The sequence below is a fragment of the Elephas maximus genome, chromosome 15 (genome assembly GCF_024166365.1).
Source record: "Elephas maximus indicus isolate mEleMax1 chromosome 15, mEleMax1 primary haplotype, whole genome shotgun sequence".
NCBI classification, from domain to species: domain Eukaryota; kingdom Metazoa; phylum Chordata; class Mammalia; order Proboscidea; family Elephantidae; genus Elephas; species Elephas maximus.
The window spans coordinates 14,280,223-14,305,046 of record NC_064833.1 but is presented as its reverse complement, the minus strand read 5'-3'; positions in this window follow the sequence as shown (position 1 = coordinate 14,305,046).

Below are 24,824 nucleotides of genomic sequence, written 5' to 3'. Positions count from 1 at the left end.
CAGCCACTGTGTCAATCCATTTCATTGAGGGTCTTCCTCTTTTTCACTGACATCGTGCTTGGTAAAGTAGAGGGTAAGCAAAAATATGATTGTGTTAAATTCTGTATAATACTAAAAGGTTTACAACAAATATAGACAAAATGTGAAGTATACCAAAGATTATATGGAAAGAAAGAAGCCCTGGTACTGCAATGATTAAGAACTTGCCTGCTAATCTAAAAGTTAGTGGTTCAAATCCCGCAGAACTTTGGTGGGAAAAAGACCTAGTGATCTGCTTACATAAAGATTACAGCCTAGGAAACCCTATGGGGCCGTTCTACTCTGTCACATGGGGTCGTTATGAATTAAAAATTAGCTCAACATCACACAACAACAAAAACAATATGGAGAGAGGAATCAGTCTACAATGCTTTAGGCCATCAGATATGAGAGTTTTTATGGAAGAAGTTACTTTTAATCTGCCCCTGTCAATGATTATTGAGGGGAAAAAAAAGAGGGAAAAGCATTTCTGAGAGAGGGAATAGCATGAGCAAAGACACAGAGTACTGAGAGTAAAAGATATACTCAGTAAATGATATACTGCTGACATATTCTCACTATCTTCTCTGTCCTCAAAATGCGTTGACCTTCACTGCAAAGCTGCACAAGCTGCCGACAAAACACATTCTTGCCTGCTTGCCTCAGGGCCTTGGCCATGTTCTTTCCTCTGTCTTGAATATCATCTCCTTACATTTCATCAACCTCAGTCCTACTAGATTTGGTTTTGACTGAAAAATCACTTTCTTAGAAAAGCTTTCCCTGGCCATTCATTCTGAAGCTGGTCTTCTTATTCTTTTTCATCCATCTTTATTTTTTTCACAGAATTTAGCACGATTTGCAATTGTGTGTTTATTTGTGTATTTATTTATTGCATATGTGTCTACCCAACTAGCCCGACAACTCCAAGATAGTAAAAACCATTTTTTTAACCACTATGTTCCAGGTACTTAGCACAGTAGTAGGTGTTCAATAAATATTTGATAAAATCATATTTTTGCTCTTCTTTATTTTAGTATAATAATCAACTTTGCACAGACTTAGCTTCTCAATAATATTATTCACCAATGTATCTACAAGGCCTGCATAGTACATAACAGATCTTCAATATGTATTATTTGAATGGATTTTCTACTCAATTTACTGTGTTTAACGTTTTGTATCATCTTTTATGAATGGCTCTATATAAGTTCTGCAGGAGCCCTGGTGGTGCAGTGGATAAGTGCTAGTCTGTAAACCAAAAGGTCAGCTGTTCGAACTCACCAGCCGCTCCATGGGAAAAAGATATGACAGTCTGCTTCTGTAGAGATTACAGCCTTGGAAACCCTACAGGGCAGTTCTGCTATATGTCCTATAATGCCACTATGGGTCAGAATCAACTCAATGGCAACAGGTCTGGTTTTCTGGTTTTCAAGTTCTATGGACTTTATTCTCCTTGAGGGAAGAATCCATGATTTATGCATTCTATTGTCCACAAAGAAGTTAGAAAAAGATTTTGAACAAAATTGCTTGATTGGCCTGTGGAAATTAGACCAGTTCTTGGGAAATGGAACAGGGCTGGGGGCTGGGACACAGTCAAATGGAGAAACGAATGAGATGAAGAACCAGGCTGTTAGAAGTGGAGCTGAGCATGAAGAGGAGGCCTTTGATGTTGTAGTGACTTTGAATACATTTTGACAGAAGCGCATCAATAATTTTCAGAGAAAGGTTGATTCAAACCCAACTCAAGGCAGTACAAGCCTGCCTTTGAATTGGTAACTTGCTGGCCTTCAAGGACCAGGGCCCATATACTCTCTTTTCTCCTTGAGTGGGGAGTTCCATATAGTGCTGGGAAGAATTCTGAATATTTGAATCTCTTGACTGAATCAAATTTTTGGAGTCCTTGGGTGCCAATTAATCATGGAATTTAGAATCTCATGCTCCCTCCCAGAGCTGAGTTTGAGATCTTGTCAAGAGTAGAGTTGCTAGGTTTAGCATGTTAAAAAAAAAAAAAAAAAAAAAAAAAAAAGCACTGGACACACAGTTAGATACAGAAAAAAAAAATTATTTAATGTATTTTATCTAACACCTATTGTCAAGAGGGCCCAAATTATTCTGTATACACTAAAATGTATCTTAGTTCAAAAGTTCAGCTTTGGTAATTCCAGTACTAAAAAAAATACATATACATATGCATTTACATTTACATATACATATATGTAAGGAAGCCCTGGTAGCATAGTGGTTAAGTGCTGCAGCTGCTAACCAAAAGGTCGGCAGTTCGGATCCACCAAGCGCTCCTTGGAAACTCTATGGGACAGTTCTACTCTGTCCTATAGGGTTGCTATGAGTCGGAATCAACTCGACGGCAATGAGAGTGGGTTATATATGTAGACACCGAGGAGTCGAAAGTTTCCATTTGGGTCTTGGCTAAAATTTCACCCTACAGAGAAAGTAACACAGCCATCTTAATGGATATAGTGTTTTTCGTGTGGAAGAAGATGCAAGGGATACAAATTTATTTAAGGCATGGGCAGATTGCCCCAGGCGCAACCAACAATGACAAGAGTAAAACAAGAGTGAAATACTCATGCAAAGAAGTTAGGAAAGCAGACAAAAGTTTAAAAATAATAAGAATAAAAGAATAAAGGAAAAAACTTCAAAGCAAAATAAAATGATAGTTTGCTAGAGATGAGCCGAGGTTTCATTCTAAATCATGTAGCCAATGCAAAGAAAAGCATAGGATTCTCATTGTCTGTAATATAAAGAAAAACCAGCTGCTGCTCTGGAGAAGCAAAATCGTTCCTGATCCTCAGCCCCAAGGGAAGTTTCTCCCTTGGGATCTCAATAAACAGTAATTATCAATGCATTTCAATTGCATCTCTGATCAATTTCAGACTGTAGAAGTTGGTAAAAATCTTCAATTTCTTCATCTTTGGCACTAGTGGTTGGTGGGCAAATGTGAATAATAGTCATATAACCGGTCTTCCTTACAGATGTATGGATATTATCCTATCATTCATAGGTTTTACTTCAGAATAAGGCTAGAAATGTTCTTTTTGACAATGAATGTGACACCATTCCACTTCAATTTGTCATTCCCAGTATAGTAGACCATATGTTTGTCTCATTCAAAATGGCCAATACCAGTCCATTTCAGCTCACTAATGCTTAAGATATCGATGCTTATGTGTTCCTTATGAGTTGGAATCGACTCGATGACACTGGGCTGGGGTTTCATTTTTGATGACTTCCAATTTTCCTAGATTCTTACTTTATACATTCCACCTTATGATTATTAGTGAATGTTTGCAGCTGTTTCTTCTCAATATCATCAGTCAGAATAAGGCCAGGACCCAATTGCAGAACAGATCATCATTTGCTCATATGTAAGTTCAAACTGAAGCTGAAGAAAATTAAAGAGCTAAGTCCACAAGAGCCAAAATATGATTTTGAGTATATCCCACCTGAATTTAGGGACCATCTCTAGAGTAGACAAGACATATAGAACATTAATGAACAAGGACCAGGTGTGTTGTGGGATGACATCAAGGACATCATACATGAAGAAAGTAAAGGTCATTAAAAAGTCAAGAAAGAAAGAAAAGACAAAAATATACGTCAGAAGAGACTCTGAAACTTGCTCTTGAACATAGAGCAGCTGAAGTGAATGGAAGAAATGATGAAGTAAAAGAGTTGAACAGAAGATTTCAAAGGGCAGCTTGAGAAGACAAAGTAAAGAATTACAATGAAATGTGCAAAGGCCTGGAGTTAGAAAACCAAAAGGGTAGAACACACTTAGCATTTTTTAAGCTGAAAGAACTGAAGGAAAAATTCAAGCCTCAATTGTAATATTGAAGGATTCTATGGGCAAAATATTGCATAATACAGGAAACCTCAAAAGAAGATGGAAGGAATAAACAGATTCACTGTACCAAAAAGAATTTGTCGACATTCAATCATTTCAGGAGGTAGCGTATGATCAAGAACTGATGGTACTGAAGGAAGAAGTCCAAACTGCGCTGAAGGCACTGGAGAAAAACAAGGCTCCAGGAATTGATGGACTACCAATTGAGATGTTTCAACAAACAAGTGCAGCACTGAAGGTGCTCACTCACCTGTGCCAAGAAATTTGGAAGATAGTTACCTGGCCCACTGACCAGAAAGATCCATATTTGTGCCCATTCCAAAGAAAGGTGAGCCAACAGAATGCAGAAATTAAAGAACAATATCATTAATAGCACACACAAGTAAAATTTTGCTGAGGATCATTCAAACATGGTTGCAACAGTGTATTGACTGGGAACTGCCAGAAATTCAAGCTGGATTCAGATGAGGACGTGGAACCAGCGATATCATTGCTGATGTCAGATGGATCTTAGCTAAAAGCAGAGAATACTAGAAAGATGTTTACTTGTGTTTTATTGACTATCCAAATGCATTCAGCTGTGTGGATCATAACCAATTATGGATAACATTGCAAAGAATGGGAATTATAAAACACTTAATTGTGCTCATGATGTACCTGTATATAGACCATGAGGGAGTTGTTCAAACACAACAAGGGGATACTGCGTGGTTTAAAATCAGGAAAGGTACATGTCAGTGTTGTATACTTTCACCATACTTATCAATCTATGCTGAGCAAATAATCTGAAAAGCTGAACTCTGTGAAGAAGAATGAGGTATCAGGATTGGACCAAGAGTTGTTAACAACCTGCATTATGCTGATGATTCAACCTTGTTTGTGGACAGTGAAGAGGACTTGAAGTACTTACTGATAAAGACCACAGCCTTCGGTATGGATTACATCTCAACATAAAGAAAACAAAAATCCTCACAACTGGACCAATAAGCAATGTCTTGATAAATGGAGAAAATATTGAAGTTTTCAAGGATTTCATTTATACTAGGATTCACAATCAATGCCCATGGAAGCAAACAAACAAACAAACAATCCAAATCCAGTGCCATCAAGTCGATTCTGACTCATAGCGACCCTACAGGACAGAGTAGAACTGCCCCATAGAGTTTCCAAGGAGCGCCTGGTGGATTTGAACTGCCAACCCTTTGGTTAGCACTTAACCACTACATCACCAGGGTTTCCATGGAAGCAGCAGTCAAGAAATCAAAAGACGCATTGCATTGGGAAAATCTACTGCAAAAGACCTCTTCAGAGTGTTAAAAAGCAAAGAAGTCACTTTGAGGGCTAAAGTGTGCTTGACCCAAGCCATGATATTTTTAATCGCCTAAGGTGTGCTTGACCCAAACCCTGATATTAAGGTGTGCTTGACCCAAGCCCTGATATTTTCAATTGCCTCATATGCATGGGAAAGCTGGACAATGAACTAGGAAGACCAAAGAAGAAATGATGCCTTTGAATTATGGTGTTGGCAAAGAATATTCAATACACTATGGACTGCCAGAAGAATGAACAAGTCTCTCTTGGGAGAAGTACAGCCAGGATGCTCCTTAGAAGCGAGGATGGCAAGACTTCATCTCTCGTACTTTGGACACATCATCAGGAGGGACCAATCCCTGGAGATGGACATCATGCTTGGTAAAGCGAGCAAAAAAGAGGAAGACCCTCAACCAGATGAACTGGTACAGTGACTGCAACAATGGGCTCAAGCATAGCAACAACTGTGAGGATGACACAGTACTGGGCAGTGTTTTGGTCTATTGTACATAGAGTCTCTATGAGTCAGAATCAACTTGACAGCACCTAACAATAACATGCTCCAGGAATTGTTCTAATTACTGGGGGAGTCTGTGGGTAAACAGTTAAGCACTTGACTGCTAACTGAAAAGTCGGTGGTTCAAATCCACGCAGAGGTGCCTTGGAATACAGGCATTGTGACCTGCTTTCGATAGGCTGCAACCATGAAAACCCTATGAAAAAGTTCTACTCTGCACAAGTAGGGTTGCCATGAGTCATGACTGACTCGATGGCACCTAGGAACAACAGCAGTAGTTAACAAAATAAGTTACCAAACTCACGGAGCTATTATTTTAATGATTAGAATAAGCTTGTCCTGATGTTTTTGTTGTTAGGTGCCATCCAGTTGGCTCCGACTCATAGCAACCTTACAGGACAGAGTAGAGCTGCCCCATAGGTGGGTGGTGGATTCAAACTGCCGACCTTTTGGTTAGCAGATGAGCTCTTAACCACTGTGCCACCAGGGTTCTACCCACTTCATCATTTCTCTTCCCAAGATTTCTTATTTTGAAAGATTTTGTTTTCCAACTATATTAATCATCTACCAACCTAGGTGGCTTTACAGCAGTAGAGTCACAAATTACATTGAGTTTGATAAAATGTGGCAAAGCTCATTCCCAGCAGGGTCCTAAATGTGACTCATTGCACTAGAAAAACAGAATTTTTGAGGGCATCTGAGTTGAGCCTACCCTTGGTTTTAGCTCCCACACCCTTCAGATCTGAGCTAGACTTTTTAATCAAACTCAACTCTAGTTCTCTCATGTCTCAGCTCCTTAAGCAATCTTGTTTCTAGAGTGTCTTGCCAGAATTTCAGACTAACTTCCTTATTTATTGAGTGCCTGCTGTGTACTGGACATGGAGGTAGTAAATGTTCATATTTTACACTACTTCATCTATACAATTACCCTTTGAGAGATAAGAAAACTGAAACCCAAAGAGTTTGAAGAACTTGCTGGAGGTTGCATGTTAACAAATGGCAGAGTTTATGCTTGGTCCCATCATACCATCTTCAAACTGCAATTGATCACCATCACGCCAGAATTCCATCCAACCCAAAACCGCTTAATCATGGCAAATTGACACAAGACCACCCCAGACTGAACTTTGATACCTCCAATGCCAGCACCTAGACAGGGCAAGACATCTTTCACTTCTATAAAAGATTATTTTGCCAGCTAGTCCTGACTTAGCATAGCTGGGTGTACCATATAATTGTTCTGGGCTCCCTAGATGTTGATCCAGAAGGTTTCATCACTCACAGTAGGTTGAGCCAATTCCTACACTGGGTGGGCTTTCTTTTAGATGATCCCTTTGGTTTTTTCCAACACGGATACTTTGATTATTCTGTGAACAAGATGGTACCCAAATATATGATAAACACATGCGCTTTGTGTGGTCAGGAAAGGGAGAGCTAAGTGTGGTTTGATTTGTCAGGTAGATACATGAGCTAAATATGTTTAGTTTCAAATATATGTTGTAACATAGTGAGATAGAAATCCTGATATAGTTACAGCATAAGTTCTATCCAGAATGCTTTTGGTGGTTTGCTATCCTGCCGAGTCTTGACTAAGAGAGACAGAGATGAAGCCAGCCTGTTTTCAAAGGATGAATCTGCCTTTGCTCTCTCAACTCTATGGACTTGATGTCCCTCAGGCTGCTTCTGCCTTCCCTTTGTTTTCACCACCCATTCTCATACATAAACTGCCCATTTCTGTTTCGCACACTGACCCCTCTGCCCAAGTTACCCAGAGGTACTTGTAAGAATACTACTACAGCTTGGCCTTGTTGCTGGAATTGAATAAGGTTCTTGCCTCTCACTGGTCAAGAATTAGCAGGTAAGGCACGAAGAGTTTTCCACGTGAGCAAAGCCTTATTGAAGAGGCTTGCAAACAGAGACGAGGAGGGCCTAAGCTATGTTTACCCCGTCTCACAGAACAAAAGACCTACCTGGGTTTTTAAAAAAAATTGGAGTGGGAAAAGAATCATGTTTATTCATAGGCATAGGCAGGGATATTTTAACTATGGTGTGCTTGCAGCAGCTTTCTAAGATGGCTCCTGTCCCAGAGGCCTCTGGAATTCATAGCAAGACTTATTATGGGGTGTCATGCCTGCACAGTCTCACACTCCCCAAGTTTGATTCCCTGACTGTGGCTGCAGCCCCTCACTGCCCCTGGTGGAAGGTCGCACAGCAGTCACAGGTGGATGTTCTGCACATGTCCCTGGGGCTGGTTTTATCTGGCTGCTCCTGAAAGACAACTTTAAAGAAGTTTGTGGGCTGTTTTCTATACCCTGCCCCATTGTTTTGGGAAATGGCTTTGTTTCTGCACCCTGACCATTTCCTGTTATTTTGTTACTTTAATTTGTTTATGTGAGTTGCAGATTTGGGGGCCGCTTTGTTCCCTGTCTTAGCCTCAGGTCTCAAGAGGAGTTTCATATTCTGAGTTATGATTTAGCCAAACATAATGCTGATCAGACCTTAACTTGTTCACATTCTGCTTTCACTATGATAATGGGACTTCTTAATAGACTAGAGTTATATTACTAATTCTGGAATCTTCTTCCTCACTTCTCTCTTGCTAAGCTTACTTTCACTCATTCTTCAGGCTTAGCTTAAACTACCATTTACTCAAGAAAGCCATTTATGACTCTCTGTAGATCAGCCAGTAACAACATGTGTATTTAAATTTATATTAAATAAAATTAAAAATTCCATTATTTAGTCATAGCAGCCACACCTTAAGTGATCAATAGCTGCATGTAGCTTGTAGTTAATCACTGAATAATGTAGATGTGATGGTTAAGGTTGTGTATCAACTTGGCTGGGCCATGATTCTCAGTGGTTTGGCAGTTATGATGTATTTTGGCAGTTATGTGATGATGTAATTCAGTAGTTACATAATAATGTAATCAACCCCATGATGAGAACTGTTACGAACAGATAATCCATTGAAAGGGAGTTTCCTTGGGGGTGTGACCTGTCTCCAATATATAAACAGATGTTCCAGCAAGGCTCTTGCTCTGGACCCTGCATCTGGCTCATCATCATCTGACCTCCAGTTCTTGGGACTTGAGCCAGCAGCTTAGTCGCTGATCTTGGGATTCATCAGCCTCTGCAACCTGTGAGACAGTAGCCTGCTGTCTTACCTGCTGATCTTGGAATTCACTGGCTTCTGCAACTCTGAGCCAGCAGAATGCAATCTGACCTGCCAATTTTGTGTTCGTCAGTCCCTGCAGTTAAATGAGTCAAGGGAAAGCCTCCAGTCTGACGTCAGACCCATGGGCTTGGGACTTGCCAGCCTCTACAATTGTGTGAGTGATTTCCTTGAAATAGATCTCTCTCTTTCTCTCCATATATAAATACAGATATAGATTGCTCATATGCAAGTTCAAGTTGAAGCTGAAGAAAACTGAAACGAGTCCATAGAGCCAAAATACAACCTTCAGTATATTCCATGTGAATTTGGAGACCATCTCAACAATAGATTTGACATATTGAATGCTAATGACTGAAGACCAGATAAGCTGTGGGAAGACATCAAGGACATCATACATGAAGAAAGCAAAAGGTCATTAAAAAGACAGGAAAGAAAGACAAGACCAAAATGGATGTCAGAGGAGACTCTGAAACTTGCTGTTGAATGTAGAGTAGCTAAAGCTAATGGAAGAAATTACGAAGTAAAAGAGCTGAACATAAGATTTCAAAGGGCAGCTCAAGAAGACAAAGTAAAATAATGAAATGGGCAAAGATCTGGAGACATAAAACCGAAAAGATAGAACAAGCTCAACATTTCTCAAGCTAAAAGAACTGAAGAAAAATTCAAGCCTCAGGTTGCAATTTTGAAGGATTCTATGAGCAAAATATTGAATGACACAGGAAGCACAAAACAGTATGTGTATAAATTTTTTAATGAGATATTAACTTGAGCTGCAAACTTTCACCTAAAGTGTGTGTGTGCATGCAAATAAGCCCTACTACCTACTGGAATCCGAGGGGGGAGGAGAGGGGAAGCAGATGGAAGGAATACACAAAGTCACTGTACTAAAAAGAATTGGTCGACGTTCAACCATTTCGAGAGGTAACATATGATCAAGAACTGATGGTATTGAAGGAAGAAGTCCCAAGTGCACTGAAGGCACTGGTGAAACACAAGGATCCAGGACTTGACAGAATACCAAATGAGATGTTTCAACAAAGGGTTGCAGCACTGGAGGTATTCACCCATCTATGCCAAGAAATTTGGAAGACAGCTACTTGGCAAACTGACTGGAAGAGATCCATTATTTGTGCCCATGCCAAAGAAAGGTGATCCAACAGAATGCAGAAATTACTAAACAGTATCATTAATATTACACGCAAGTAAAATTTTGCTGAAGATCACTCAAAAGCGGTTCTAGCAGTATATCAACAGGGAATTGCCAGAAATTCAAGCCAGATTCAGAAGAGAGCTTGGAACAAGGGCTATCACTGTTGATGTCAGATGGATCCTGGCTGAAAGCAGAGAACACCAGAAGGGTGTTTACCTTTGTTTTATTGACTATGCAAAGGCATTTGACTGTGTGGATTATAGCAAATTATGGATAACATTGTGAAGAATGGGAATTTTAGAACACTTAATTGTTCTCATGAGGAACCTGTACATAGATCAAGAGGCAGTCGTTAACAGAGAAAGGGGATACTGCACAGTTTAAAATAAAAAAAGGTGTGTGTCAGAGTTGGATCCTTTTGTGATACTTATTCAATCTGCATGCTGAGCAAATAATCCGAGCAGCTGAACTATATGAAGAAGAATGTGGCTTTAGAATTGGTAGAAGGTTCATTAACAACCTGCGATATGCAGATGATGCAACCTTTCTTGCTGAAAGTGAAGAGGACTTGAAGCACTTACTAATGAAGATCAAAGACTGCAGCCTTCAGTATGGATTACTTCTCAACATAAAGAAAACAAAAATCCTCACAACTGGACCAATAGGCAACATCATGGTAAATGGAGAAAGATTGAAGTTGCAAAGAATTTCATTTTACTTGGATCCATAATCAATGCCCATGAAACATCAGACAGAAAATCAAATGATGTATTGCATTGGGCAAATCTGCTGCAAAACTCCACCACCAACAAAAACAACAACAAAAAAAACCCAAACCCACTGCCATCGAGCCAATTCCTACTCATAGCGACCCTATAGGACAGAGTAGAGCTGTCCCATAGCGTTTCCAAGTAGTGGGTGGTCGATTCGAACTGCTGACCTTTTTGTTAGCAGCTGAGCTCTTAACCACTGTGACCCCCGGCCTCTTTAAAGTGTTAAAATGGAAAGATGTCACTTTGAGGACTAAGGTGTGCCTGATCCAAGCCATGGTATTTTCAATCGCCTCTTAGACATGCAAAAGGTGGACAATGAATAAGGAAGGCTGAAGAAGAATTGATGCCTTTGAATTATGTTGTTGGCAAAGAATATTGAATATACCATGAGCTGCCAAAAGGATGAACAAATCTGTCTTGGAAGAAGTACAACCAGAATGCTCCTTAGAAGCAAGGATGGCGCGGCTGCATCTTACATACTTCGGACACGTTGTCAGGAAGGATCAGTCCCTGGAGAAAGACATCATGCTTGGTAAAGTAGAGAGGCATTGAAAAAGAGGAAGCCCTCAACAAGATGGATTGACACAGTGACTGCAACAACAGGCTCAAACATGGCAACGATCGTGAGGATGATGCAGGACCAGGCAGTGTTTCATTCTTTTGTACACTGAGTCACTATGAGTCAGAACTGGCTCAATGGCACCTAACAAACAACATCAACATATACATATGTACACTTCATAGGTTTTGCTTTTCTAGAGAACCTACCCTAAAGACAGTAGATATCTAGAAATTTTCTGTCATTACATAAAATTCCACTGGACTTATCCAAGTCAGATCTACCCTACTATATGCTCCCTATCTTCTGTTTCACAGAGCACTCATCATCATTCTCCTACTTTAGACAATAAACTCTCTGATGTCAGGGACCATGTCCAACTTTGTTTGCTCTTACATCCCCGACAATTAACATAGGATCTGGGGCATTGTAGATGTTCCACACAATATTTTCTGAATGAATAACTGAATGAATTGCATTTCTTGTCCCACAAACTATAATAATTAAGGCAAGTAAGTTCATTTCTCTAAGCTTCTACTTCCCCAGTAGCATATACCCAAACCAAACCCATTGCCCTGAAGTCAATTCTGACTTGTAGTGACTCTATAGGACAGTAGATCTGCTCCACAGGGTTTCCAAGGCTGTAATCTTTACAGAGAAAGACTGACACATGTATCTCCTGCAGAGCAGCTGGTAGGTTCGAACCACTGACTTTTCAGTTAGCAGTGCTTTAACTACTGGGCCCCTAGGTTCCTTCATTAGCATTTGAAAAGGGTTAAACTAGTTGAGCTCCCAGATCTCTTCCACCTCTAAGTTGTAGAATTATATTATTTTGTCTCTCCTGCTTTCCTTACCTCTCCGTCTTCCCCTCTCTCCCAACTTTCCTCCCTTCTACTATAAGACATATTGTCAAAGTGATGTCATTGATTAAAATAATCCCAAAATAAAGACATTAATAAAAACGAAGGAGGTTTGCTCTGGACCCCCAGAAACTCTTCTCATATTTTAATGATTATTTCATTACTCTCTTCAGAGCAATTTATGTATATGAACATGCACCAGAATTTCAGGTATTTCTGCATCTATGTTAAAGATAGTCTGCCTTCACTGATATTAATGAGAGGCCATGAATTTAAACTATGAGCTTCCCCGAAAGCAATCCAAATGGTAGAAATCAGCACATGTATTTGTATCTGTGAACAAAACGTGAAGTACTGGGCTTAGAAACAAAAGACCAGTCTTGTCTGTTGACAGTTATTTGGCACTGGGTACATCATTTAATCTCTATTGACATTCAGTTATTTTCCTTGTCAGATTAGACATGGCATTCCCTTTGTCATATGTCTGTGCTGAAAATGAAGACAGGAGATGTTTGAGAGAGGACCTAGTTTGATGCTCGCTCATAGTAGGCATTAGTAGTTCTTTTCGAATCTGACTCCAAGCAGAGTTGTTGGATTTATCTTCAGCAATCTCCTAACATCTTATTTCTGTCGCCTTTATGGTTCACTCTGTCGATCCAGTACTCCCTGCAACACCCTACACCCTCACAGATATACACCATGGCACAAATACCACACAAAAGAGGACTGAACCTCTGCATAGACATGAAGATGCTGGCCGCTGCATTCTCATTTAAACTTCATTCGTCCTCACAACTCAATTGACCAGACTTTAATTGGTGTAGCCCCTTCTTTACCATTATATTGCCTTTCCTTAGCAGTTGTTGGTAGGAACCTTATCCCTTTCCCTGACCTCTTCATCAAAAGTTACCTGTTCTGTGGATTCCCTCCTCACGGCCTGGTCATAGATATTCACCAGCCCAGAAAGCAAGCTAGCAAATGAATAGTGGCTAAAGGGATTCTCACACTTGAAGTTGATTATAACCCAAACCCAAAACCCACTGCTATCGAGTCAATCTTGACTCATAGCAACCCTATAGGACAGAGCAGAACTGCCCCATAGTATTTCCAAGTAGTGCCTGGTGGATTCAAACTGCTGACCTCTTGGTTAGCAGCCATAGCACTTAACCACTACGCTACCAGGTAAGTTGATCATACTCTATTTTATTATACATACAGGTAGCTGTTTTCCCACAAAGGCTGTCTATTCCTTATACAATTATATTATACCCTTCTCTAACACTGGCATTAAAAGCACAACTAAGAATTAAAATTCATATAACTCTTACAGGTTATTACTGATCACATTTTATGTGAGCCTTACCGCACTCCCAACCCAACAGGTGAATTCTACTTCTTTTTTGCCCCCATTATACCCTGTACTATTTCCTCCCTATATCCATCTAAACCATGAGTCCCTTGAGGATAGCAACTGTATCTGTTTATTTGTGTATTCCCAGTATCTAGTAGGTCCTCACACATAGGATGCAATTTAAAAAAAAAAAAGAAGAAAAGAAAGAAGGAAGGAAGTAGAAATCAAGGAAACAGAAAGAACAAGAAAGAAAAGAAGACAGACGGAGGAGGGAGGGAGGAAAACAGAATGGAAAGAAGAGAAAGAAAAAAAATAAATGCTTGAGTGGCAATGAGACTGGCTCAAAATCACAGCTTATAAGTAAAAGGGCAAAAACACACCCAGGTCATTTGGTTCTAAAGTCTTTAATGTAAGTCTGAGTTCTCATTTATATCTTATTCTTTAGGGGATTTTTATAGACGGTTTAGACCATTAAAGTATCTTCTACTTGATAGAGTCTATTCAACTCAACAGAGCCCTGGTGGCGCAATGGTTAAGAGCTACGGCCAGCTATGGCTGCCAACCAAAAGGTCGGCAGTTCAATTCAACAAATGTTGAGCACATACTTGTTCCAGACACTGGGCTATACTCTGGGAATACACAGCACAGATGTTGCCCCAGCCCTTGGGGAGATCAGTGGTGTTGAAGGTCATGCAAACCCATGCAGATTATAATTCAATGTGGCATGCACAAAAAATAGTGTGTGTGTGTGTTTAATAGAGAGTTAACATCAGTGAAGAGGTTTAATCTATCATAAGGAGGTCATGTATGGATGGGATGTTCAAGTTGTGGTGTAAAGGATTGCTAATAGTCCATCAGAGCATCTACCATGCACGGCAATCATGAAACCACATTTGGTGAATGAGAGACAACATCTTAGATGGTAAACATGTGCAGAAAAGTGGCTGAGGATGACATAGAACAGGTAAGGAGGGACTCTTCAAAAGGGTGTTTGGAGACTCTGAGTCTGTGTTGTTGTTGTTAGGTGCCAGTCAGTTCCAACTCATAGCGATTCTATGTACCACAGAACGAAATACTGCCCAGTCCTGCGCCAGGCTCACAATTGTTGTTATGTTTGAGCCCATTATTGCAGTCACTGTGACAATCCATCCTGCTGAGGGTCTTCCTCTTTTTCACTGACCCTCTAATTTACCAAGCATGATGTCCTTCTCCAGGGACTGACCCTTCCTGACAACATGTTCAAAGTATGTAAGATGCAGTCTCGCCATCCTTGCTTCTAAGGAGCATTCTGGTTGTACTTCTTCCAAGACAGATTTGTTCATCCTTTTGGCAGTCCATGGTATATTCAACATTCTTCGCCAACACCACAATTCAAAGGCATCAATTCTTCTTCGGTCTTCCTTATTCATTGTCTAGCTTTCACATACATATGACGTGATTGAAAATACCATGGTTTGGGTCAGGCACACATTAGTCTTCAGGGTGACATCTTTGCTTTTCAATGCTTTAAAGAGGTCCTTTGCAGCAGATTTACCCAATGCAATGGTCTTTTGGTTTTCTGACTACTGTTTCCATGGCTGTTGATTGATTGTGGATCCAAGTAAAATGAAATCCTTGACAACTTCAATCTCCTCCATTTATCATGATGTTGCTTATTGGTCCAGTTGTGAAGATTTTTGTTTTCTTTATGTTGAGGTGTAATCCATACTGAAGGCTATGGTCTTTGATCTTCATCAGAAAGTGCTTCAAGTCTCTTCACTTTCAGCAAACAAGGTTGTTCATCTGTGTAATGCAGGTTGTTAATGACTCTTCCTCCAGTCCTGATACCCAATTCTTCTTCATATAGTCCACCTTCTCGGATTATTTGCTCAGCATACAGATTGGAATGCAAATTGAAATGCGAATTCAAATTGCCAACCCTTTGGTTAGCAGCTGTAGTACTTAACCACTATGCCACTAGGGTTTCCTGCAGATTGAATAGGTATGGTGAAAGGATACAACCCTGATGCACACCTTCCCTGAATTTAAACCACACAGTATCTCCTTGTTCTGCCTGAACAACTTCTTCTTGATCTACGTACAGGTTCTGGAATTTCCATTCTTCGCAATGTGATCCATAATTTGTTATGATCCACACATTCATCAGCAATGATATCCCTGGTTTCACATTGTCTTCTGAGTCCAGCCTGAATTTCTGGCAGTTCCCTGTTGATACATTGTTGTAACCGCTTTTGAATGATCTTCAGCAAAATTTTACTTGTATGTGCTACTAATGATATTGTTCAATAATTTCCACATTCAGTTGGATCACCTTTCTTGGGAATAGGTATACCTATGGATCTCTTCCAGTCAGTTGGCCAAGTACCTGCCTTCATCTGTTTGTTGAAACATCTCAGCTGGTATTCTATCAATTCCCAGAGCCTTGTTTTTTGCCAATGCCTTCAGTGCAGCTTGGACTTCTTCCTTCAGTACCATCAGCTCTTGATCATATGTTACCTCTTGAAATGTTGAATGCCAACTAATTATTTTTGGTATAATGACTGTGTATTCCTTCCATCTTCTTTTGATGCTTTCTGCATCATTTAATATTTTCCCCATAGAACCCTTCACTAGTACAAATCAAGGCTTGAATTTTTTCTTCAGTTCTTTCAGCTTGAGAAATGCTGAGCATGTTCTTCCCTTTGGGTTTTCTATCTCCAGCTCTTTGCTCACATCATTATAATACTTTGTCTTCCTTTTGCTTTAGCTGCTTGATGTTCAAGAGCAAGTTTCAGAGTTTTTTCTGACATCCATCTTGGTCTTTTCTTTCCTTCTTGTCTTTTCAATGACCTCTTTCTTTCTTCACGTTTGATATCCTTGATGTCATTCCACAACCTACCTGGTCTTCAGTCATTAGTGATCAATGCATCAAATCTATTCTTGAGTTGGTCTCTAAATTCAGGTAGGATATACTCAAGGTCGTATTTTGGCTCTTGAACTTGCATATGAGATATTGATGTTCTGTTCTGCAATTTGGCCTCTGGCTCATTCTGATTGATGATGTTGAGCTTTTCCATTGTCTCTTTCCACAGATGTAGTTGATTTGATTCCTGTGTATTTCATCTGGCGAGGTCCATGAGTATAGTTGTCGTTTATGTTGGTGAAAAAAGGTATTTGCAATGAAGAAGTGTTGGTCTTGCAAAATTCTATCATGTGATCTCCGGTATCATTTCTATTACCAAGGCCATATTTTCCAACTACTGATCCTTCTTCATTTCCAACGTTCACATTCCAATCTCCAGTAATTATCAATGCATCCTGATTGCGTGTTCAATCAATTTCAGATGGCAGAAGCTGGTAAAATCTTCAGTTTCTTCATCTTTGGCCTTAGTGGTTGGTGCGTAAATTTCCTTGTAGACCTATGGATATTATCCTATCACTGACAGCGTTTTACTTCAGGATAGGTCTTGAAATTTTTTTTTTTTTGACAATGAATGCAAAGCCATTCCTCTTCAAGGTGCCATTCCCGGCATAGTAGACCACATAATTGTCTGATTCAAAATGGCCAATACCAGTCCATTTCAGCTCACTAATGCCTAGGGTACCAATGTTTATGTGTTCCACTTCATTTTTTGATGATTTCTAATCTTTGTAGATTCATATTTCGTACATTCCACATTCTGATTATTAATGGATGTTTGCAGCTTTTTCTTCTCATTTTGAGTCATGCCACATCAGCAAATGAAGTCCCCAAAAGCTTGACTCCATCCATGTCATTAAAGTCAGCTCTAAGTTGAGGAGGCAGCTCTTCCCCAGTCGTATTTCGAGTGCCTTCCAACCTGAGGGGCTAATCTTCTGGCACTATAGCAGATAATGTTCTGCTGCTATTTATAAGTTTTCACTGGCTAATTCTCTTCAGAAGTAGGCTGCCGAGTCCTTCTTCCTAGTCTGCCTTAGTCTGGAAACTTAGCGGAAAACTGTCCACCATGGGTGACCCTACTGGTATTTGAATACCGGTGACATAGCTTCCAACATCACAGAAACATGAGAGCCCCCACAGTATGACAAACTGACAGGCATATCAGTTTGTACCAAGAGACAAATATCTGACCAGTTCTTTACTCAGTTTTGATGGAGGAAACCTGAGGCAGGAAGTGAATTCCTTGGAAAAGGAAACTCACCACCTTATCCACTCAATTGTAACACAGATCAAACATATGATGGCACAGTTCTATTAGAATCTTCATAAGTTGACTAAATACTTTTTTTTTCTGTTTAGATCCTAAATACCTGGACAGAGGATACACACTGATAATAATAATAAGTAATAACTTTTACAAGGCACTTTATACAAAGAGCTCATTTGAATCTCAAAACATCACATGGTGAGGGCAGAGTGAGAAGGATTTGGTTTTTAGACTTTCACAGACTTAGATTCAAGTCTAGACTTTGATACTTGGTAGTTGTGTGATCTAGGGAGCATTTTATAATACTTCTGAGATTTGATTTACTTATTTATATGATGGCAGCATTGACACCTATCTTGCAGGGCCAGAAATTTTAAGCATACATAAAATATCTGCTACTACAAAGATTTATCTAAAAATAATAGCTTTTATAGGATACTTACAATTATTACAAATCACTTGCCAAAAATCACTTCATCAATAAGCAGCAATGACTAACATTTAATGAATGCATACAAACATGCCAAACACTGTACTAAATGGTACATATTTTTAAATCTTATAAAAATGTCATGAGAAAGGTTTATTATTATTTTGCAAATAAAGAAACAAAAGATCAGAGAAGCTAAATAACTTTCCTAGGATTATACATCTAGTAAGAGACAAGAACTAGGGTTTGAACCAAGGAAGACTCACCCAAAATTTATGCATTTAACGGCTGCGCTAACCAGCAAGGAACAGAGCTGGTGAATGTAATCTGTCAACTTCTGATTGTCATCTGTACAAGGTAGGCAGTTATTCACATGATTGAGCTAACAACCCAGGTTGCTTTGCTCTCAGACCAAGGGAAATCTTTGAGAAGGTCAATGATATGTGCATTTCCTTGAGATTCTCCAGCGACTATGATCCACTGGGCTACATTCCTTTGTGTCAGGCATACCTGAAGATATGTCATAACATTCTCCCCTCAGAACTCCAGGGCAACTTGAGATAGGCAAATGTACTATGCTCCTGTAAGGTCCAAACAGCCAGGCAGACAGAGCTGGGGGAGAAATGTGACCCATGCTATCTCCACATTTCTGAGAGCTGGGGTCTGCTTCTGTCCAATAGAATTCGTCTTCCTGCCTCACACTATGCTGTAAGAGACTGTTTGTCCTTGGCCAGTTTCCATGACAACCACATCTCCCACAGCACTATCTTTTTATTATAGGAACTGCTAAAAGAATAAAAATATACAGCAAAATAATTAGGAGTTTTTATTGCACGCCTTCTCCCGAGTGTGGCAGGTAGGGGAAGAAATGGAAGGATGGAAAGAATGGCTCTATGATTGGAAGAGCGGGTATCAGCACTGTGGGCAATTTTTTTAATACAAAAAGATGTAATCTCACAACCCAAATGGACTGTAATTTCCTGTCTCTACTGTGGAAATACATGTATTCTCATTTTCACTCTTGGAGCGTTTTGAGAACTAGATGAGGGAGGTTTTACACCTGGTATTTTAGCCTTGGACATGGTCTTGTCTGGATTAATGAAATTAAACTGTTCAAGGACTTTCATTGGTGATGGCTGCTGAACCAACAAAAACCATACAGCTCTTGTTCAGTGTCAGACAATAAGACACTGCTTCTTCACTTGGGGGCTTAAACTTTTAGGCAATCAAAACTCCTCTCAGGAGCTTTTGGAGATAAGATGAGACAGGAATAGTCACTAGGTTGGGAGTCAGTACATTTGTTTTCTAACCCCAGTTCAATAATTTAACTGTGTGACCTCAGGCAAGGGACCTAACCTCTCAGCCCCTCAAGTCCCCATCTATAAAAAAAGAGGGTTATTAGATGGCTCCAGCAAACTCTGAAATTCTGGGAGTCTATAGATTTGTGAAGGAGCCCTGGTGGCACAGTGGTTAAGTGGTTGACTGCTAACTGAAAAGTTGGCAGTTCGAGCCCATTAGCTGCTCAGTGGGAGAAAGATCTGGCAGTCTGCTCCCATAAATATTACAGCCTTGGAAACCCTATGGTGCAGTTCTACTCTGTCCTATAGGGTCACTAGGAGTCAGAATGAACTCAATGGCACACACCAACAATGACAGTGTACTATGTGTATTATCTCACCAAATCTTCACTAGACTGTTATGAGGGAGCTATTATTATCCCATTTTGCAGATGAGAGAGTTTAGGGTTAGAGAAACGGCATCATTGCTCAAGGCCATACAGTTGGTAGGTAGAAGAGGGAGGTCACAGGCTCAGGTCTGCTTAACTCCTAATTTAGCAATGGGAAACAACATTATGACCAATTCTCAAAATTCCTTGAACACAATATATTTAATATTCTATGCTTTGTTAATCACCAAACCCAATACCATGCAGAAAAAAGAATATTCTCCCAATGTGGAGAATAAAAGACCAGGCAGAGGTGGCGGTGTTTTCTCTATATCATTTTTATGTGAGATTAGAAGGTATCTGGGTAGATGCAGCATTGAGAGCAGACAGAGCCAAAATCAGTGGAAGCACGTTCAAGTTCAGCTCTAGACTCCCCTGCCTTTGGGACTCAGTTTTATCTCCTGGAGACAAAAGAGATAGCGTATCCAGTCTCCTCTGAGAGTTGGTGATGTTTCTTGAGGACAGAGTTTTCTATCACCCTAATTAGCACCTACAAATAAGCAACCAATAATACCTGAAAAACAGATGAATGTTTCAGATCTGTCATTTATGACCCTAAGCTACTGATCTTAACTGATTGGCTCTGGGTCTCTAGTTAATTGCAGCCAGATTTCACTCTGATATAAGAATCAGTCTGACTACATTCACAATAGTGGCTTATATGCCTGGGTTAACTTACATTTCATTTTCCCAGAAGAGCCCCAACCTGTTATATTGGTGTAATTGTATTAATGCTCCCTTCAATTTTCAAAAAATATCCACGTTTGGCCAATAAATTATATGTTTCTCCTAGGTACCCCACATTAAAGGGGCAGGGGAGATGTAAAATGTAACAAAATATTCCCTACGGGTTTAAGTTCTTAAACTTTGAAGTGAATTTGTAGCAAAGATGGAACAGTTTCTTCCTTGTCGATCTTCAGAGACAGAATTAAACCTCATATCATCAACACCATTAAAACACGGCTTTCTTAGAATGGTCTAGCCATAGGTAGGAATGGAATAAATTCCTCAAGGTAACTTCTTGATCAGTATTCTAAGTGATAGGGAAGAATTCACAAGGAAGGGAAGGGTAAACCGGAGCTTATGGCAGGTGGCATGTTAACAGATGGCAGAAAAAAACAGAGCTACTTAGCTCTTATGCTCCTGTTGTTTAAATCAAAGTGAATGATTTTCAAACTGAAAGGTACAGCACAGATGCAGTTAAGAGGAAATTGATGGCTACAATAGGGAGGGGGTAATCAGGGAGCAAGTCCTGTCTTTTTTATATTCATTCAAGTTTCCAGACAAAGAAAAATTACTCTCAAGGCACTGAAAGATGTTACTGATGTGGGTACAGAGGCACTACAAATCATCTTGTAGAATCACATAGAATGAAAAGGTATCAGAAAAGTGGAAATGGATAAGTGTTGCCCTGATTTCTGAATAGAGAAAACCACTAGATTTTAGAACAAATAGATGAGTTCCATTATCAATTCCAGGAAAAATTCTGGGACAGGTTCTGAAAAATTTAAGTGGTTATAACACATCAAGCAAAGTGGGGATCCCCAAAAGCTTGCATCAGTTCACTAAGAAAACTTAAGCTTTTCTTTCCCTGTTTGGGGAAGTTATTAGAATGTCTAAACTGTAGAAGAGTATACCCTATATTGCATGGCATTAGCAATATATGTGACAAAGTCTCTCCGTGTAGCCTTATGAACGTGTTCATAGCTGTTACACTCTCCCCATAAGGATCCTATTTTATTCCTATTAACAGAAAGATTAAGTTACAGCCCCAAGATAACACAGCATGAAGTGGATAAGTTAGTTTCAATTCAGGAAGTCAGCCTTCAGAATCCACGTACTAAATCACTGTTATAATATGTTACTCTATAAGATGTAAAGAGCTGCCTATCAAGGCATGAAACTGGAAAAAAGGGCAAACGACAGAATTAATATTCAAACCCAGCTGAACAGGCTTGGGATGGCTTCAAAACTTCACACACACACAGACACACAAAAAGAAGAGTTAAACACATTCGCAACTAATATTTCCTAAATTTCATGTATTAGTTCTTCATATAGGATGCTTTGATGTCATTCCACAACTTGTTTGGGCTTTGGTTATTAGTGTTCAATGTATCAGATTTATTCTTGAGATGGTCTCTAAATTCTTGAGATGGTTCTCTAAATGTGGGATGATATCAAGGACATCATACATTAAGAAAGCAAAAAGTCATTAAAAAGACAGGAAAGAAAGAAAATATCAAAATACATGTCAGAAGAGACTCTGAAACTTGCTCTTGAACATAGAGTAGGTAAAGCGAACGGTCATTCAAACAGAACAAAGGACTACCGCACGGTTTAAAATCAGGAAAAGTGTGCGTCAGAGTTGTACCCTTTCATCATACATATTCAATCTGTATGCTGAGCAAATAATCCAAGTAGCTGGTCTATATGAAGAAAAATGTGGCATCAGGATTGGAGGAAGACTTGTTAACAACTTGTGATATCCAGATGACACAATCCTGATTGCTGAAAACAAAGAGAACTTGAAGCATTTACTCATGAAGATCAGAGACTATAAACTTCAGTGTGGCTTATACCTAAACATAAAAAAAAAAAAAAAATCCTCACAAGTGAACCAATGGGCAACATCATGATAAACAAAGACTGAAGTTGTCAAGGATTTCATTTTACTTGGATCCACAATCAATATCCACGGAAGCAGCAGTCAAGATATCAAATGACATATTGCATTGAGCAAATCTGCTGCAAAAGACCTAAAGACCTCCTTAAACTGTTAAAAAGTAAAGATGTCATTTTGAGGACTAAGGTGCACCTGACCCAAGCCATGGTATTTTCAATTACCTCATATGCGTGGGAAAGCTGTGCAATGTATAAGGAAGACTAACAAAGAATTGATGTGTTTGAATTATGGTGCTGGTGAAGAATATTGAATATACCATGAACTGCCAGAAAAACAAACAAATCTGTCTTGGAAGAAGTATAGCCAGAATGCTCCTTAGAAGTGAGGATAGCAAAACTTTTTCTCTCGTATTTTGGACACATTATCAGGAGGGACCAGTCCCTAAAGAAGGACATCATGCCTGATAAAGTAGATGGCGAGTGAAAAAGAGGAACACCCTCAATGAGATGGATTTACGCAGTGGCTCCAACAATGGCTTGAAGCATAACAACAATTGTGAGGATGGCGCAGGACCAGGCAGTGTTTCGTTCTGTTGTATATAGCACTGCTATGAGTCAAAACTGACTCAATGGCACCTAACAACGCCAGCAAGAATCTAGACAGTAATTAGGAGATTGATTCCAATCATGTGATCAAAGTTGTACTCTGAAATTGTAGCCTTTTGGGTTGTCATTCTGGCTGCACCTAGCAGGTTCTGAACCAATTGGTAGTTTGATCCAGAAGCAGGTAGTTGAAGATCAAATTTGCCTGGTTAGTATTTATAAAACTGGGTGGGCGAATACTGCTTGAGTCATTTACTTTTAGTAGAACAAGCAAAGTCATCAAATCTCTACTGCACAGGTACAGAGCAACAAAGGTTTAAGATATGTCCCTTCAACTCAAGAATTATGGTGTTAATTAGGGAGATAGAAAGTCTGGATAGCGAGAAAATTTTGTAATGAAGAGACAAATTTTTTATTTTTCCAATTGGTTTACCAGTGGCTGTTATATTGACTATTCCTCACTAGCATTGCTTGATGCTATGCCAGCATGTAAATGCAGTGCATTGTAAAATGTTCAATTACCTAATAATTTGCCATAGAACACTCAGTCAAAAGGCATTACTGGGAAAGCAAGCATTCAAGAGATTCTTTATGCCAGAATTGTAACTTCAGATACTGCCTAACATATTATTATTATTTAATATCAATACCATTATCATTATGCTGCTGCTTTAAATGAGATTTTGCCACAGCTGGCTTTCTTCATCTGTTGTTTTTGGGTTACAATAGAATATGGTAGCTTCCGAGGACAAAAAATCACTATAAAACATTGATAAAAATATCTTGGTGTTATCCCAGCTTGCAGTTCCACCAGCCTTAAAAGGGAAGGAGAGAACATTGCAGATAGGTTTTCAGGCCTTGGCATTTAGGATTCTGTTTGATGATTTCCAAATCAATGCCCCAGAAATATTCCCAACATTTCTCTACAAGGACAGCCCCCCTGCCTTGTTTTGGCAGCAATTCAAAGTCCGTACTAAAAATTATGCCAACGTGGTTCCTCTGTGTGTTTCTCTATGTCGCCTCCCCACCCCCACCGCTACTTTTAGTTTCTTGCTTAAAAGTCTGGATGTGTTGAAATTCATGGAATGAGTGGGGTGGGGGCTGGGGAGGCATGTGTGCTCTTGTGTTTTCCCAGAAACTTGATTTCAAAAATTAGAGAAGACTAGGAGTAATACCAGAAGCACAAGGAAGAAACTCTGTTTCCCAGTCCCCATCCAGGAAATGAGCAAATTTGCTCCTTGGGACTGGTCCAAACTGTTCTCGGGCTTGCAACATTTTCTCAAACTGGAGGACTTATTTTTCCAGTAAAGATCCCCTTCACAATTGCTGACAGAGAATCTGGAAGTTGGGCAAGGTTGACATAAAATTTAATATGATTTCATTCAAACAGCATTTACAGGGACCCTTCCCTGTGGCCAGCACCTTATCAGACCCTGTGGGGGACGTAAAATTCAGTAAGACTGTCAGTCCTCTATAATCTCCTTAATATGCAAATAATTTGCATCAAAGTATAAGCCTGGGTTGAGTTTGTGGCAGGAATTCAAAGAATCTACTGTAGAGACCAAATGACTTGACTTTTTTAGAAAAGTTTATGAGTACAATGCAAATACAAGGACAAATAGGATTTGAATATAATAGAGACCAATATGTATGTGGCGGGGGGAAGGGGCCTGAATATAGCAAGTCATTGGT